Source organism: Coregonus clupeaformis, chromosome 21 (genome assembly GCF_020615455.1).
Source record: "Coregonus clupeaformis isolate EN_2021a chromosome 21, ASM2061545v1, whole genome shotgun sequence".
Taxonomy (NCBI): domain Eukaryota; kingdom Metazoa; phylum Chordata; class Actinopteri; order Salmoniformes; family Salmonidae; genus Coregonus; species Coregonus clupeaformis.
In genome coordinates this window covers 30,755,504-30,774,691 of record NC_059212.1, presented here as the reverse complement: position 1 = coordinate 30,774,691, position 19,188 = coordinate 30,755,504, and the positions used below count along the sequence as shown (strand labels likewise).

Below are 19,188 nucleotides of genomic sequence, written 5' to 3'. Positions count from 1 at the left end.
CACACTACTCTATGCCTGGGAGCTGGGAAACTGGAATACTCAACATGCACTTTTGCGTCTTCAACCGGTGATCCGTCAAAGTAACAGGGGGCTCTTGGCTGACAAGATTTGACTTTTCAGATTTATTGCTTAAAGAGGGAGATGTACAGTATCTCCCTTCAGAAACTAGGGACTTCAGTATGAATTCAGTTTGCCAGGAGTCACAACACATTTGTAACAGATACATTTGACTAAAGCATTGGGAGAAGCATTTCTCTTTCATTAGCCAGGCTGTCCCTTCAGGCTTTCCTCTCCTCTGCTTCCCCAACCCCCAGCCAACCAACCAACTCCCCACTCTCCCTCTATCTCTATCTCGCTCTCCTCTCTTCTCATCTCCCTCTCCTTCCCTCCACATAGCATTTTCACCTCCTCCCTTTCCTCTGTTCTCAGCTCAGCCAATCAAGGGCAAGGAGGCGTGGCGACAAGAGTCAGTCTGACAGACCTTGATGAAAAGAAAGAGATGCTTTCCGACTCTGAGCAGCAGCACTCCTCAGTCCAGGGCTCAACTGATGTGCTGGGCTTGACAGTGAGTGATGACGGTAGCAGGGGCAGTTGAGGCTTAGCTGTGTGGCTCACAGAAAAATATGCAAATTGGATGTCTCTGCTTTGGTAGCAGGTGCAGGCTCTTTATTGAAGGGAGAGTTGCCTAAAAGGGAAGAGTGATATTTTGTGTGGATTTTATTCCGCTTCTCCTGACTGCTCCACCATATCTTATCATTATGACCTGGAGGCACGGGGGACACTGGCACCTTTTACTTTTTCCTATTTCTGAAATCACTTCAAGATGTATGCTTAGTTTTGAATGAAGTTTTGTTTGTTTTTGACTATTTTTGGTCTCAGCTGATTATCTCAAGCTGAATATACACTTGACATTATTATAGGGGCACCTTTGGACCCCAACTTGCAACCAACGTTTACTGACTTGGCTATAGAAGTGAGAGGACAATACCTGGATTATCCTATAGTAAGTGACTCTGTAACTTGCCTTTGGGAAGCTGCAAGTGAAAAAGGGACTGGAGGCTGTCGGTTGGCTGCTGGCTGCATTCCACCAGTTTGGCTGAAGACTGTAAGCATCCTGACAACCTTCACTAGCTGGTAGGATACACGCACAACGAGGGAAACAGCAGGACTTTACATTCTGGGTGAGATATGCTGTTGCTTGCCTTGCTCCTATAATAATTTGTACTGTGCATTAGAGTGCCTGAGCATTGGCATTACTATTTGCACAGTGACCCGGCATGTGCCTCTGTGTATTTTTTTGTATTGTTTATAATGTTGGGTTGAGTTAGTAGTCTGATTGTGTTTTCATCCAAAGAGGTTGTACATTCATTATCAACCTGTCATTTTTAAACTTCAGACGTTTGGTTAGTTTACATTTAAATTATCTTCTTAAATGATTACTGTGGTGTTATGATGCTGAATTATTGGCTTGTATTATTTGTGTCCCGTTTTTGTTTGTCATTTTAACAGTTCTTATTTAATGGGGGTGTCCCTTGTAGACTGTGATACAGGAAGACGTTTGATGTGTATAGGCTACTATATGATTTGTGAATATAATGTTTTATACATGCTCCTCAGTGAATTTGCATTCAGTTCGTAAGCATCTCCAACTAGGCTTACTCAGTCCAGAGCTCACCCTGCATGAGCCCTAGGGTACATTGGAGCTTGAGCAGAGGAGGGGAGGGGGGGATTCAAGAGATCACTGCAACATCATTAAAACTTGAGATGCTAGCCAGTGCTTTGCACTTTCTGGCCATGTGAAACATTTTCAGCCAGTCACAAAAAAAAATAGCAAAAAAGCTTGAGAGATTAAACAGAACCACCCCACAACCTTTGTTGTTCATGCATGGGTTTGCCTCCTCACCGTGTGAAACTTGGATTTCTGCCTGGGCTTGGTGGAAGGAAAGGATGAGGCAGTGTGTAGGACAGTACTTCCTCCTAGTTATGGCCATGTGTCTCAAGTATTTGTGCTCGATAAAAGGCCACAGGCAGCACTACCACAGTAGCAGGGAAGAAGTGGGCACTAGTATGAGCAATCAGTCTATTGTTTCACATATGTTCATGAATCCTCTTTTCACAATGTGATTGTGGCAGACTAGAATCATGCTGACATTTCAATCGGAGGAGGGGGTATTTAATGCCATTTTCCACCAAATATAAAGCAGCTTTCTTTTTATCTAATCCGTTGAGGGAAATGTGTAAGCTGCGTCTGTGTATTTTTTAAGACTAAGCCGTTGGTTTCCTAGTGTTTGGTATAAGTATCTGTAAACAGTGATGAAATAAGTCTGTCTCCCTTGACTTTGACTTTACAAAGAAAGAGGTGGGAGAGAGAGAACATAAATATACAGTGTGATCAAAATGACAAAATGGACTAGAATAAGATTCATTGTTTCTTTACTACAATGCGTCTCTGAGGGAGGTTGTGGCTCTTGTCCTCTATTTCCATCCTGCTTTTATTGGACATCAAATGTACATAAATATCAGGGGCTCGCTCCATCCAGTAAGCAGCAACAACTAGTCAGCTTTTTTAAATTCCCTGTGGAGAGAGATAGACTTTCGGTTGCTCACCGCCCTCGTTCTTCCAACAGTTGGGAAGGGAGAGGCAGGTTCCAGACAGTTTTACTGCTGTTTCTCACCTACAGAGGGAGCAGAGTACAACACATTATTTTAGATGATCTGCCTCCAGCAGTAAGCTATTCTTGAGCTCACAATTTTTTTTAAATATGCAGTCTGAAGCATGTTTACTGCATGGTTGAACTCTCTTAGAGACTTTTAGAGCAGGATGTGTGTAATGTTTATAAGTAAAAGCATTGATCTCATTATTGAACAGCATCACAGCAGAGGTTAATTTGACTTGACATCCAAACCATCCATTGATTTTCACTGTTACTGTCAGGGGATATTTAATCCCATAAGCCATACAGGTTATGCTGCAGAAATGTACCATTTGTACTATCTTGACCCAGTTTATTGTTTTTTTACTTGCAGCACTTTGGTGAACCATGAAGCAAGTTATCTAACTACAGTTCTGTATGTGATTAGATGGGATAACATGAAATGTAGTGGTAGTGTGCATGTGCATGAGCCTGCAGGTTTTAAAAGTGTATCCTAGTGCTCCAAAATGTACAGTGTGTATGAACTTTTAATCAGTAGTCAGGTTTAGTACAGTACATGCAGAGTAGCCTAGCACAGCTGGATTTACAGTTAAGCATGCTAATTTATTCATTGATGAGGCATTTTTCAATCTTTATTTTGTTTAACTTACTCATGCATGCAGTGTAGAAAGCATGCATGTCAATCTAACTTCAGAGCTGAGGACTCTAGAGTAGAATATATATGATTTTTTTTCCCAAAGAGAAAAACAGTTTGCAGTGAAAGAAAGAAAGAAAGAACTAATGTGTGTTTTAATCATTTGAGGGTGAAAATGGCTGACAGGCTTTTGATCTCGATCAATCAATGTTGATTAATTATTAAAGCACTCAAGACAAAAACAATGCCAGGCTGAAATTTTCAAGGACTGGAATCTGCAATGAATGTAGCACTGCATATTCTGTCTAGTCCTTGAAAAATAAAATTAAAAAAACCCAAACAAGAGTGAAACAATGGACAGTTTTGGGGGGAAAAGGAAAAGGAAATTAATCAGCACTCTATAACACAGGCTACTTATAAAGGATCCCTTTGTAATTGGGCCGACAACTTGTCTGTGTTAAAACGTGTGTTGGAACATACACCCAATGGTTGACTTTCGTAGGTGAGGCTCCTCAATAGAGCACCCGACTGCATCCAAATGGCACCCTATTCCCTACAACATAGTGCACTACTTTTGACCACAGCTCTATGGACCCTGGTCGAAAGCATTGCACTATGTAGAGAATAAGGTGCCATTTGAGACGCAGCCACTGAGTCATGACAGCAGGCTGGAATAATAGCGAGTCTGGTCTGGATGCACAATATGCTATATAGAGTGGGGAAAAAAGTATTTAGTCAGCCACCAATTGTGCAAGTTCTCCCACTTAAAAAGATGAGAGAGGCCTGTAATTTTCATCATAGGTACACGGCAACTATGACAGACAAAATGAGAAAAAAAATCCAGAAAATCACATTGTAGGATTTTTAATGAATTTATTTGCAAATTATGGTGGAAAATACGTATTTGGTCAATAACAAAAGTTTCTCAATACTTTGTTATATACCCTTTGTTGGCAATGACACAGGTCAAACGTTTTCTTTAAGTCTTCACAAGGTTTTCACACACTGTTGCTGGTATTTTGGCCCATTCCTCCATGCAGATCTCCTCTAGAGCAGTGATGTTTTGGGGCTGTCGCTGGGCAACACGGACTTTCAACTCCCTCCAAAGATTTTCTATGGGGTTGAGATCTGGAGACTGGCTAGGCCACTCCAGGACCTTGAAATGCTTCTTACGAAGCCACTCCTTTGTTGCCCTGGCGGTGTGTTTGGGATCATTGTCATGCTGAAAGACCCAGCCACGTTTCATCTTCAATGCCCTTGCTGATGGAAGGAGGTTTTCACTCAAAATCTCACGATACATGGCCCCATTCATTCTTTCCTTTACACGGATCAGTCGTCCTGGTCCCTTTGCAGAAAAACAGCCCCAAAGCATGATGTTTCCACCCCCATGCTTCACAGTAGGTATGGTGTTCTTTGGATGCAACTCAGCATTCTTTGTCCTCCAAACACGACGAGTTGAGTTTTTACCAAAAAGTTATATTTTGGTTTCATCTGACCATATGACATTCTCCCAATCCTCTTCTGGATCATCCAAATGCACTCTAGCAAACTTCAGACGGGCCTGGACATGTACTGGCTTAAGCAGGGGGACACGTCTGGCACTGCAGGATTTGAGTCCCTGGTGGCGTAGTGTGTTACTGATGGTAGGCTTTGTTACTTTGGTCCCAGCTCTCTGCAGGTCATTCACTAGGTCCCCCCGTGTGGTTCTGGGATTTTTGCTCACCGTTCATCATTTTGATCATTTTGACCCCACGGGGTGAGATCTTGCGTGGAGCCCCAGATCGAGGGAGATTATCAGTGGTCTTGTATGTCTTTCATTTCCTAATAATTGCTCCCACAGTTGATTTCTTCAAACCAAGCTGCTTACCTATTGCAGATTCAGTCTTCCCAGCCTGGTGCAGGTCTACAATTTTGTTTCTGGTGTCCCTTGACAGGTCTTTGGTCTTGGCCATAGTGGAGTTTGGAGTGTGACTGTTTGAGGTTGTGGACAGGTGTCTTTTATACTGATAACAAGTTCAAACAGGTGCCATTAATATAGGTAACGAGTGGAGGACAGAGGAGCCTCTTAAAGAAGAAGTTACAGGTCTGTGAGAGCCAGAAATCTTGCTTGTTTGTAGGTGACCAAATACTTATTTACCACCATAATTTGCAAATAAATTCATAAAAAATCCTACAATGTGATTTTCTGGAGAAAAAAAATCTCAATTTGTCTGTCATAGTTGACGTGTACCTATGATGAAAATTACAGGCCTCTCTCATCTTTTTAAGTGGGAGAACTTGCACAATTGGTGGCTGACTAAATACTTTTTTCCCCCACTGTACATAGCATGTTTCAGGGTCACTGAAGAGACTAAGCACCTTAGCCCCATGACAAGAATAGCCAGTCAAGGTGACTGAACTGCATAAAGTCAAGTTACAGTATGGTTCAGTATGGTTCATCCATTTACTCACAGAATTCATCTCTGAATTCATATTTATATTCTTATAATGGGTGCACTCATTAAACACACTTCAGCAGTCAACAACCAGAGGAGTTTTCATGCATGTGGAAATGGGTAGTACCAATAATAGCTAAATTAGAGTGTGATAACAAAGGACATGAACTTGTGTCTAGATTATGTAATAAAGCAGTACATAATGGGAGATGATGTTGAAGACCTTTGATCATGTGATCATGGTAGTCCCCCATCCTTTAATAAGTCAAACCCCTTGTTTTGCAAAGTTTTCTCTTCTTATTATGAATTACAAAATAGAAAGGAAAAGTTCTCAATGTTACTGCAACCAGCAGTAACATTTTCACAGTACATGACCCAATATTTTTTTTTACATCAACAAATACAGTAGTTGTGGTATGATGTATAGATCCTTAGCCACTTTAAACCCCACAACATTTTAAACTAAAATACTTCTAGTTGAACTTAAAGACAACGAAAAGTAATTATTACTTCAAATGTGTATGTGGTACTGACTCAAAACTAATGAGAAATCACATTAACTCTATTTTTTAAAAGTTATGATAACAAATTAACTTTTTTCCCAGCATGCTTTACTGCAGGTAGAATTTTTGCAATGGTTGTGAATGTTTTTGCATGTACATTGAGTGATTGATTGATTAATCTTATGCTACATAAAGATACATAACTTACATTTTTCTAAACTAATCCAATCATTTAATTTGATTTTTGCACCTGTTACTGAAATGGTTGTTCCAGTTTAAATGGCTTAAGTAGTGTCCTCACACTGTTCCTAACCCTGGCGGTCATTATGAATTCAGGTTGCGGGTGAATGAAAATGTCAACTGTTGGATATCTTAACTCTGACTGGATTCCAATAGGCATTACACATGACTTTGCAAGCCAGCATAATGTGCCTTGCAGGTAGGGTTGCAAAATTCTGGTACATTTCCCAGATTTTCCAGAAATCCCAGATGGAAGATTCTTGGAAATCCTTCAACCAGGATTTTCTGAAAATCTGGGAATTTTGGGAAAGTTACGGGAATTATGCAACCCTTCTTGCAGGCCTGATGTGGCCTGTAAACCATGAGTTTCAGGCCACTGTATTAGGGTAAAGCTAGGCCTCAAAACAAAGTCTTATGAGATATGTAATGTATTGTCATAAAGAGTTTAATTATAATGATAACATTCAACTAGGAACTCACTTGGTGAAGGCCACAGGACTAAGAATGAAATAATTCAACAACCAGGTCTCTGTCACTAACAAATAGTCATGGGTGGTAACTCTACAATTCACTCAAAGGCAAGTCACAGTGGGAAATTATATTGGAGGCGTGGCTTAGTGGGGGCGTTACTCAAAATGGACCCCCTACAGGGTCACAGTGACTATCGGTTTGAGTAATGACTACAAAATCTATTTAAGTAACTGTACTCAGATATATTAAGTGCAACGGGTTTCCTCAAAAGTTTTGAGTAATGACAGCACATTGGGGTTTACAGTGTAGTTTTAGTGGGTCCTAGTAGAACCTCTGCTGTTGGAGGAAAGAAAAGATGTCTATACTGTAAACAGAAAACACTGCTGATAGAGATACTGTAGTGTCCTCCTGAAAAAAAAACTGTTTAACTACCACCCAAAACATTTTTTGTCAGCCTTTAATGTTTAATGGTGAGGTTCACCATGAAATCAATTATGAAAACATGGAAACTCCAGATTATCCTGGTCACATCAACTAACCTGTACCCCCGCACATTGACTCGGTACCGGTACCCCCTGTATATAGCCTCATTATTGTTATTTTATTGTGTTACTTTTTAATTTAGATTTTTTTTTTTGCTTTAGTTTATTTTGTAAATATTTTCTTAACTCAATTATCTTAAAACTGCATTGTTGGTTAAGGGCTTGTAAGTAAGCATTTAACGGAAAGGTCTACCCCTGTTGTATTCGGCGCGTGTGACAAATAACATTTGATTTGATTTGATTCAAGGGTCTGGTGAAAAGTGATTTATTGGAGTCAAGGATCAAAGGAGACCATGCAGCGAGCAGGGTTGCATCCCAAATGGCACCCTGTTCCCTACATACTGCCCTACTTTTGACCAGAGTCCTATGGGCCCTTGTCAAAAGTAGTGCACTATATAGGGAGTATGGTGTCATTTGGGGCACAGCCTTAGGCGGCAAACGGGATACAGTTGATTCATGCTGCAGCTGGGCACAGGTGGAGGTTCCACCAATCAGCCCCAACAGCAGGCTTCTTTCACTGCATTTTAATTGAGCGCAGAGAGGAGGCCAGCCATCAGAGACCACAAGCTGTAAGCCTTTACACTTGGCAGCAGGGTCTGCTGGCACACAGATTAAACTTGTGCCCTCTGTGCCTCAACCCCCCCAAAAAAGGGATGACTTGATATTGATTGTCCAAGCCAGTGAGGAGGATCTGTCCCAAGCGGAATTTACTGTATTTAGTTACGATTTCCAGTAGATAATAATGAAGAACTGTGTAAGTAATTCTGAGTAAATGCTTGAAAGTATGTGGACCAGAATGCTAGGTCCAAAAATGAATCTTTATTATTTGACCTAGCCAGAATGTGGTTATTGTGTTCTTCTTTCTGTAAGTGCAGTCCTTTTCCCCATTGCAATTTGAAGCAGGGGACAGGCCATTGTCATCCATTATCACACGCAATTTGACTGAGTGAGAGTTTGGAGAATTCGGCTGCTCTGCTCTAGGTATTAGGAATTGGAAGAGTTCTGCATCAACCCTCTGTGCTCCATTGGTCTCCACACATCAAGATGGAAGGCTGTTGTTAGCTAAGCCCCTGGCATTTCACTTGGGTCCAATGATAGTACACCAGATGGGAAAAGATTTCACTCATACATAGTGTTCCCTGATAGAGTAAAGAAGTGGCCCTCGTTGGTCAACGAGTAGCACTTGGCAGCTTTGTAAATCTCCCATCAGGAATATTATTTAGCCAACACTTTCCCTTTTTAATCTCTAGTGGCAGTTGGTGTGAAAATGATGCAGGATGGATGGTTTTCACTATCTCCCTGATCCATTGGTACCAAGGGAAGGCTTGAAAATTTGGCAGTTAAAATAAGATGCTGTGTTGTGTATAATATACCTCGTGAGGCACTGTATCACTGATGACACAGTTTGTAGTGAATTATAATGGGTGAGAGAACACATTATACACAAGTAGATTTATATATTATTTCATACCGAGCCAAGAAACCTCTTTGATTGGGCACTAGTTTTTATTACACCTGTCGCAAAGAATTCATATTTACTGCATTTTAATTCCATAAAGGCCTATGTACTGCATAGAGCTGTTTTACTGAAAAGCTGACCACAGTATTTTGGATGGGTAATACTGCTGATTGTACTGTACTTTGTGTGGTGTGGACACACTTCTCGCAACAGGCTGGATCTGTATATTACTGTTTATTATATTATTCCTATTACTTCCCTTTCTGACTTCATGACATAAGATAGGCCTATGTATCAATAATTGAAATATGTGGATTGATTTATTCATTTTGTCATGGTTGTGGCTTACACATCATGGTGAGACAACTTTCAATTTACAATTGCTCTTGGGCTGCCAGAGAGGTGTACCAACGATTTAAGATTACTTCCTGCAGATAGCTTTTTCAGTACACTTTGACAACTTTTGCATAAACATTAGCTGAAATGGCATTGTACAGTCATCAATTTATTTCATATAGGGATAAGACAAACATAAAAATATATCCCACAGTTTTAGATAAGCCCTGCACCACAAAGTAAACAAAATCCTGGATTGAAAATTGAAATGTACAGTGTTACACCTCCAGAACGTGAGGTGAGGAAGATCTTTGGAGGATATACACTTGGACTTTGTTTTCATGAATTATACATTGTGCAGAGAGAGAAGAGTAGATATGCTCTTGCTCTTCCTTTCACTTCTTGATACTGACTGCTTTTTCCAGTCCTTCATGATCTTTTCTCCTGTGTCCACGATGCTTAGACCTTGCTTCACTATTGGATTAGAGAGATTGTCATCACTGTCACTTCCTTATCTATTTCTTCCCTCTTGAATCAAAGCTTAGCCAGACGTGTGATGCTCTCAAGCAGAGCCGGCTCCAGGCATAAGCGACATAAGCGCAGTGGCGTGTATTCATGGATGCCAAGTGACGCCAGGCTTACCCCAAAAATGGACCAAGAAAAAAATAAGAAATCATCCGAGTGAGCGAAACAGCACCCCTCTGTCTCTGTACGTGTAGGCCATCAATCTGATGCTGTCTGGTCCAAACGACTATGACATTGTTGCCTCCCATAGCATTGAATGCAAGGGAAGCCAGCGAGCAGTTGGCCTCCCTTGATAAAACAATTGCCAATCAGTGTTGAGTTAAACTGAGCGAGCTCAACTGTGAATGGTCCTGGAGCACCAAAAAAAGTGTTAAGGGAAGCCAGCTTGGATTTTGGAGTCACTCCTATCAAATCGCAGTGAGAGCATAAGTCATTGACAGAAACAACTTGAATTGTTGCATCTTGTTGTGTTGTTGTCTACCGGTGGCTAGCTAGCTATCTAGCTAAAATTGGCTCTTTCCTAAATTAACCATGGATGGAGATAGGGATTTTGACTGGTGGTTTTACTTAATTCTCCGTACTGGCCAATGATTATAACGGCAATTCTGATCCAACCATTCATTCATATATTGTTGTGCCCCTAGCCTGAGATGAAAGTTCAATATGTAGCTAGATGTAGAAGGCTAATGTTAACTAGCTAACGTTGCCCCTGAATGGAAGTTAGGCTAGCAAGCAAGCACTTTAGCCAGGTAGCCTAGGACAACAAAAAATAAAAGCGTGTACTGTATGACAGAGTGATAGACCGTTTCGTCAACAGGAAAGAGAGGATGGCATTGGCGTTTCTCTACAAGTAGGGTGAGTAAATATGTTTTTCTACTTGCAGGAACGCGCACACAGAAATCAGAACCAAGGACAGCCACATCATATTTAGCTTACGTTGATTGGACTAAATAGTTTTTAGTATCTTTTAGTTGTTACTGTATTAGACTAAGCAGAGGTGATTTGATAATGTTGAAGTGTTGAAGTTGAAATGGTGCTGGGATAGTGGAGGAAAATATTGGAAACATTAACTTGCATGACAATGCTGTAGGTCATGTAACTGTCTGTTACATGCAATATGCTTTGTGGACTTCACTGGACAGAGGTCGCTATCCGGTTTTGTGTAAAACAAAGTTGTGGTTGAATTTATTCTGCCACTGTGTCTTCTTATTGTCATGGCCTTTTTGGCCTATATATCACAGTCGCAAGACATATGAATTAACAGGTTATAGAGCAAACATAGCAATTATCACAACACGTAGGTCGGGGGGCTTGGCTTCCCCAATAATTTTACCCACGCACTGCTACTGCATAAGCGGTCGCTTACCCGACCACTAGGGGTCCATCTGATGATAAAACACTGACAACTAATCAAAACCTCGTTCTATTGAAGTGTTCTTGGTTCTAGGTGCTCAAGGCTGCGAGGAAAGGAGAGAAGGCAGAGCGCACGGTAAGATTACCTGAATAACTGGCAAAGAGCGTATGAGAAGGCTATATTTTCAGATGGTAGGCCTATCTGTTAACGCCCATACATCCTGACAAAATACACACTATGACTGGCCTGCTAATGTGCCTTTACTGTTGAGAAAATACCCATTACTGATCCAAATGGTTGCCTAATCAGGCCTAGGCTAGATTATTCTTATTTAATGAAACATGCATTCAAAACGCAGAGCTTTTAAGCGGTTATTGAAATGGCATATTCACTGCAGTTTACAGCCTAGACTAGAATTCTAGACTCACTAGAAAAAATTAAATAAAATGCATTATTGCATTGTGTTTTTATAGCCTAGATATGCTACTTTTCTTGTCCCTAAAAAGCTTAATCAATTGGGAGGATTTTCGAGCTCGAGCGCAGCCTGGAGAGCACACTATCCTATAATAATTGTATTAAAAAATATATTTCACTGTGTAAATTCATTGGATATAGGCTATTCACTCTTCTAGCTGTTCACGTGCACAATAGGCTATAGGCTATAGGCTACTCAAGCCTCTCTGCTATTCCTCTTCACGTGAAATCCCAGGAAAAGCTATAGGCTACAAAAGCTACAGGACATTTATTTTCTGCCTTTTTTTATACTAGGCCTAATAGCCTTTTCGTGGAGAGAAGCAGGTTTGCTCTTGCTAATTGCTGAATGTAAAATAGGCCTAGGGCAAATGAACTGTCGGGGAAAGTTAAAGAGAGAGAGTGCGTTGGTGTGATCACTTTGGCCAGTGACGATAACATTGTTGCACTGATGCATTGCAAATGGTTGCACAGGACAGACAGAGAGATGAACACAGCAAAAAAGAAAGATCCAAATAAATTGATAATCATTAGAAAAATGGAAATCACTTCCAAACTACTTGAGCAACAAGACAAGCAATGACATGATGTAAAAGATACGCAGGCTAAACAGCGTTTGTTGTTGAATTTCTACATTTAAATATGAGATTCTATATTATTTTTCATTACATGTAGGCTACATTCAAGTATTATTTGCAGTTGTCACTATGACAATGAACACACCCTGAAAGCACTGAATGTTACCACCTTATTAATAGGCCTACAGCAGTAGGATGCGTTGATCAGTTGATTGACAGGTATACAGCAGAACGATAAACAATAAACATTCCGCTGGTGTGGATGCTCGCCAACGTTTATAGTTAAGAATAATTTATTGTTATAGTTAGCGTTATAGTTATCATCCTTGGTGTGGATGGCCCTTAAGAATAGTAGAATACACCAAGTGCAATTTTGAAATTTGGTTGTGCATCAGCAGTTTTCTCTTGTTATGACAGTCACTCAATTAGCTGACAATTAGCCATGTCAATTTGTTGATTGGTAGTTAGTCTAGCCAGCTATATAAACTTGCAGTAATCATGGCCAAATACCGACTGGGTACGCAGGGCATGTGCCCAAGGGCCCTGACCTCCATGGGGCCCCCACTAAATTTGTTATAACATTTCTCTCTGCCCAATGGCAAAACGTGTAGAATGGCAGGAAATGAACTTTAAAACTAAAATGTGTCTCTCCACCGTCAAGAGGGGGGCCACTAAAAATGTTTTTCCGCGAGGTGGGGGACCCCCAGCCAAATCTCGCTTAGGGCCCCCAAAAAGATGTCCCTGCTCTCAAGATTGACGGCTTTCGTCACAAGATGATGAAGCACATGTTCAAACTTTACATCTTTCTTATATAAATAAAATCACAAGGTTGTGTACACTCACTTTCGCTTGACAGACATTCATTTACTCACAGAATACATGACATCCATTGCTCTCATTCTGCCCATTCAAACTTCTTGCCTCACTTGTCAATCATGCAAATTCATGATTCCGGTTCCCTCGTCGTTTCTGACATTCCTAAAAGTCCACATAAGATTTATTCAGCCTTTTTACATGCCAATGATAGCAAGTGACACACCGGCAGAAAAGTTGCCCTCTGAGAGATGGAGCAGTGAGGTGACAGAGCGATTTGATGTCTAAATGTAGGATCCCTGTCTTTGCATATATTTCATTCAGACAGCCCAGGGCCCGTTTTCCCAAAAGCATCTTAAGGCTAAGTTCATCATTAGAACCTTCGTAAGAGCATCATTAAATATCTGCGTTGTTTCCCAAAACCATCGTTATTAAGATTGCACTTGAAAATGCTTGAAATCGTATCCCTCATTCACATTAACCATAAGCACTCCGTTACGTTGGGCCGGATGTCATTAATTTGAATGGGGACCATCCACAACAGAGAGGAATCGCAACACCCCCTTGCGGTTGAAGGCTCTGTTGCGAGACGGATGCCGCATACTTTGAATTTTTCCAAACTCAGCGTCTTCTTCAGTCTGGCCCACTGAGGTATAATAAGAACTGGAGACTGTGTCCAAGATGTCCGACCGTTGTTTTCAAGGTAATCTACTCACGTTCGCATACGCCCTGTTTCGTGGACAGTCCATCTACACTGAGTGCATAAAACATTATGACCTGCTCTTTCCATGACATAGACTGACCAGGTGAATCCAGGTGAAAGCTATGATCCCTTATTAATGTCACTTGTTAAATCCACTTCAACCAGTTGTAGATGAAGGGGAGGAGACTGGTGTTGACACAATTGAGAATGTGTGCCATTCAGAGGGTGAATTGGCAAGAAAACAGATTTAAGTGCCTTTGAACGGGGTATAGTAGTAGGTGCCAGGCTCACCGGTTTGAATGTGTCAAGAACTGCAACTCTGCAGATTTTTTTCATGCTCAACAGTTTCCCGTGTGTATCAAGAATGGTCCACCACCCAAAGGACATCCAGCCAACTTGACACAACTGTGGGAAGCATTGGAGTCAACACAGGGCCAGCATCCCTGTGGAACGCTTTCGACACCATGTAGTCCATGCCCTGATGAATTGAGGCTGTTCTGAGGACAAAAGGGGGTGCAACTCAATATTAGGAAGGTGTTCCTAATGTTTTGTACACTCAGTGTTTATCAGGGTTGCATCCGGTTTATACAGATTTTATTGGCATTTTAGCTAACCCTAACTATTTTCCTAACCTTAACATAATTATCTTAACCTTCTACGTTCCCAACCTGCTGCGTAAGTTCTCCTAACCTGCTACGAAAAGTCAAATCTGATGTTAATTTGACAAAAGCTGGTCCAGCCAGAGTCCGTCGAAGAACAGGAAGTTACCAAACCACAGAAGAAGATGAAAATATGTGGTTTTCGACAATGGGTTTATGGGATTGATACAAACAAGCAAAGTATAAAAATATGCTTCAAATATATTTCAACAAATTGAAATCTTTTTTGCTACTTGTAGGCTACTGTCTGTAATTTGTCTCAACATATTTCATGATGTGTAACCTAACACGTGCGCAGAAATGTGGCAAATTTGTGATTTTGTGCATCTTTATTGGGTAAGCATTTGAATAAGCCGCCTCAATATTTGCAGCCGTAGGAACTGGTCCGTCATGAGTATTGTGAAATAATTATAATGTTAAGGAAAGATTTAAATGGAAAAAACTGACCCAAGAGCAGCGCTCATTTTCTTTTGATCCTATCAGTATCGACACATACTCCAATGACGCACTTAGCGACCGCTCTCTCAGCGTGGTGTTTTGGGAAACGCATGTTACACATCTTCGGCCATTGTAGGAAAGATGCATTGTTAAAACACTGGTAAGACTAAGTTCCATCATTATCGGGAAACCGGGCCCAGAAAGGGAAGTGGTCTATGTGGAAATTGATTCCTCCTGTTGGAGTCTATAGTTTCTTTCATCTCAGGAGTTCAAAAGGCTTTGTGCCTGTTTTTCACATCTTTACTATTCCCTCTGTGCAGTGGTTCGCTAAATGACTCATGTTTCCTCTCTCGCAATACCTACAGGCGTAAATCAGTCACAGCAGGATTAAGCTGAATGTGAGCACGATTAAATAGCTTTGGCAACTGTCTTCCTGTACAAGGCCTCTGTTTAGCCTCTGCTTGGGCTAAATCCGGTCATGTCTTGGTATTTCGCTCTCCCATTTATAAGAAGTGAAGGGGTGTAAGTCAACAACTGGCTTACTTGCTTATGGGCAGGGCAGAGATGAGTCAATTAAGTAGTTGGTTCGGTTCAGTAATATTGCTATAATCTTTTATTCTGTCTCTCCAAAAAAATAAAACAATAAGCTAACAGACATATTTCTGAACCATATACAGTGGGGAGAACAAGTATTTGATACACTGCCGATTTTGCCGGTTTTCCTACTTACAAAGCATGTAGAGGTCTGTAATTTTTATCATAGGTACACTTCAACTGTGAGAGACGGAATCTAAAACAAAAATCCAGAAAATCACATTGTATGATTTTTAAGTAACTAATTTGCATTTTATTGCATGACATAAGTATTTGATCACCTACCAACCAGTAAGAATTCCGGCTCTCACAGACCTGTTAGTTTTTCTTTAAGAAGCCCTCCTGTTCTCCACTCATTACCTGTATTAACTGCACCTGTTTGAACTCGTTGCCTGTATAAAAGACACCTGTCCACACACACAATCAAACAGACTCCAACCTCTCCACAATGGCCAAGACCAGAGAGCTGTGTAAGGACATCAGGGATAAAATTGTAGACCTGCACAAGGCTGGGATGGGCTACAGGACAATAGGCAAGCAGCTTGGTGAGAAGGCAACAACTGTTGGCGCAATTATTAGAAAATGGAAGAAGTTCAAGATGACGGTCAATCACCCTCGGTCTGGGGCTCCATGCAAGATCTCACCTCGTGGGGCATCAATGATCATGAGGAAGGTGAGGGATCAGCCCAGAGCTACACGGCAGGACCTGGTCAATGACCTGAAGAGAGCTGGGACCACAGTCTCAAAGAAAACCATTAGTAACACACTACGCTGTCATGGATTAAAATCCTGCAGCGCACGCAAGGTCCCCCTGCTCAAGCCAGCGCATGTCCAGGCCCGTCTGAAGTTTGCCAATGACCATCTGGATGATCCAGAGGAGGAATGGGAGAAGGTCATGTGGTCTGATGAGACAAAAATATAGCTTTTGGTCTAAACTCCACTCGCCGTGTTTGGAGGAAGAAGAAGGATGAGTACAACCCCAAGAACACCATCCCAACCGTGAAGTATGGAGGTGGAAACATCATTCTTTGGGGATGCTTTTCTGCAAAGGGGACAGGAGGACTGCACCGTATTGAGGGGAGGATGGATGGGGCCATGTATCGCAAGATCTTGGCCAACAACCACCTTCCCTCAGTAAGAGCATTGAAGATGGGTCGTGGCTGGGTCTTCCAGCATGACAATGACCCGAAACACACAGCCAGGGCAACTAAGGAGTGGCTCCGTAAGAAGCATCTCAAGGTTCTGGAGTGGCCTAGCCAGTCTCCAGACCTGAACCCAATAGAAAATCTTTGGAGGGAGCTGAAAGTCCGTATTGCCCAGCGACAGCCCCGAAACCTGAAGGATCTGGAGAAGGTCTGTATGGAGGAGTGGGCCAAAATCCCTGCTGCAGTGTGTGCAAACCTGGTCAAGACCTACAGGAAACGTATGATCTCTGTAATTGCAAACAAAGGTTTCTGTACCAAATATTATGTTCTGCTTTTCTGATGTATCAAATACTTATGTCATGCAATAAAATGCAAATGAATTACTTAAAAATCATACAATGTGATTTTCTGGATTTTTGTTTTAGATTCTGTCTCTCACAGTTGAAGTGTACCTATGATAACAATTACAGACCTCTACATGCTTTGTAAGTAGGAAAACCTGCAAAATCAGCAGTGTATCAAATACTTGTTCTCCCCACTGTATGCATTTTTTAAGCACTAACATCCAATGAGCTGTACAACAATTTAAAGAGGACAAGCCCTCATATAGCCTCATAGTCACAGTGTTGCAGACAATGTAGAACATTATGGAAATGCAAGTAATTTTCAATCTGAATGAGAAAATATCATTTTGAGCTGGGAAGAAGAATAAAAGCAGTGTAACATAAAATGCATTAAAAAAAATATGCCCCCATGATTGAATGTGTATATTAAACACTTGCGAATGCTGAAAGGTCAAACCGTTGTGTGCAATTAGTCCGGATAGAAAGGTCATTGAGATACTTAGTTTCTGATAAGGCTGGGACCATAATGGCTTCTTGTTTCTCTTATTATCGAAGGTAATAATACAGACTGCCAGACCTTTTGTTCTTGCTCCAGTGGAAAGACACACTCTGTAATCACTCTTTGTGCATTTGGAGAGAGGAGGGTATAAGACAGGTTAAGTATGTTAATGAATGGGAGGACGCGCTGTGAATTATGATTTGTCTGTCTCCGTCTCAGCTGTGGGATGAGAAAGTGTTAATTTGATCTCTGTTTAATGAAAGGAGATTGCAAAACAAAAGTCTCACTGACAAACAAGTTTGGGTCAGAGACATTTGTAGTGTCGCCAATGATAAACAAGGATATCAAACCAATGTTTACCTTTCTTCTATTAGTTATGTCACTTCCCTGCCCTTATTAACTTCCTCTCTGTCTGTTTGGGTGACAGTTGTGTCAGTGGTGTGAGAGGCTGAATGACTATGTAACAGGCATCAACAAACAGGGAGGGGTTCTTGTCTGACATCAGGGAGCCAACATCAACGTCAAGGCATTGCATGCGTGTAGCGTCTTTAGCTCAATTAGTTTGAACCCTGGTTGGCAACTTCTATATCACACAAGGGCAATCCCAGCAGAATCTGTGAAGGACATGCTGCTATTTTTAATCATCATCTGTGGATTAAGATGCATGTTAAGTTGATGACAGCCCTATACCTGCTATTGACTCAGAGTGACCTACATAATTAGTGGAAAGGTGAAGCAAAACCTCTTGACGAAATGCCAATACACCTTTACTACACACATGCTCTATGGGTATCTCTATGGGTATAAACTGTATGCATTGACCCAACACCCATTCTTACAGAGCATGACCAAATACATCATCTCTGCAGTCTCACTCTGGCAAACTGTAACAGAGTCTAAAGCAGGGGTTTATTCATTATTGGAAACTGGTGCAAATCTCAGCAAAACATTTTGCAATGGAAAACATTTTACAATGACAAATTCAGGTAAGTCGCTCCCTTTTTTGACCCGTTTGCTTCTGTTCGGGGTCTATTGAATACACCCCAAGAAAGCACATATGCCAATTTATTTTATCCAAAAGAGCCTCAACTGGACAGTAGCCAGTCATGCATTTATAGTGCTTTAGTGACTGTATGTCGTATAGGGCTGTGGCTGGTGTTCTGTGAGGGAGATGGATGCAGTGCTCCAGTATTGAGGTATGGACTTCTCCCTAGCCCCAGGATACACTGTCAGCAGAGGATCTTCCTCATTGCCCCTCCCGGTCAATTCCTTCACCTGCTACTACTGCTGAACATGCTCTTTCACCTTACATAATTAAAGACCCTCACTTCAATCCCCATTAAGGCGTATACAATTAATTCAAGAGTGTTCCTGAAGGAACTCCAACAGCAATTTAGCCAGGGAGGGAGGGATGTAGTTCTCATGGTGGCTGGTTGTAATCATGTTCCATTAATAAATTAAAGGATCTGGCTAATTCTTAAAAGTGGAGTTGAGGGGCTGTGGATTAAATGAGGAAGAGAATAGCAATGTTTTTTTTGTGTGTTTTTCTTTGCTACTAGTTAGCATCTGCTATCCTTGGCTTTAAAGTAGCTCTACCCACCATGACATGTGTAATTTAAGAGAAGCTGTTTTTGCCATGCCGATACAGACTGGGCAAAAATGATGAAATGTAAGTCTGGGAGGCACTCCACCAAGTGTGAACTGAACATATTAAAGACATGCCAGTGTCGCCTCAGTTTTCTGTTGTTTAGAGAGGAAAAACAATGCAGAATACTCATGAAATACAATCCA

At 41.3% G+C, this 19,188-nt stretch overlaps 1 protein-coding gene across 1 annotated transcript in view; it reads left to right on the top strand.

Moving 5' to 3' along the window:
* Positions 1–518: 518 nt before the first annotated feature.
* The window catches only part of LOC121535207 (BMP/retinoic acid-inducible neural-specific protein 3-like), a 121,259-nt gene continuing 102,589 nt past the window's right edge, over positions 519–19,188 (top strand). The window contains exon 1 of the mRNA XM_041842033.1: positions 519–1,181. The gene's annotated coding sequence lies outside the window, so the exon portion shown is untranslated. The remainder of the gene's footprint in view (positions 1,182–19,188) is intronic.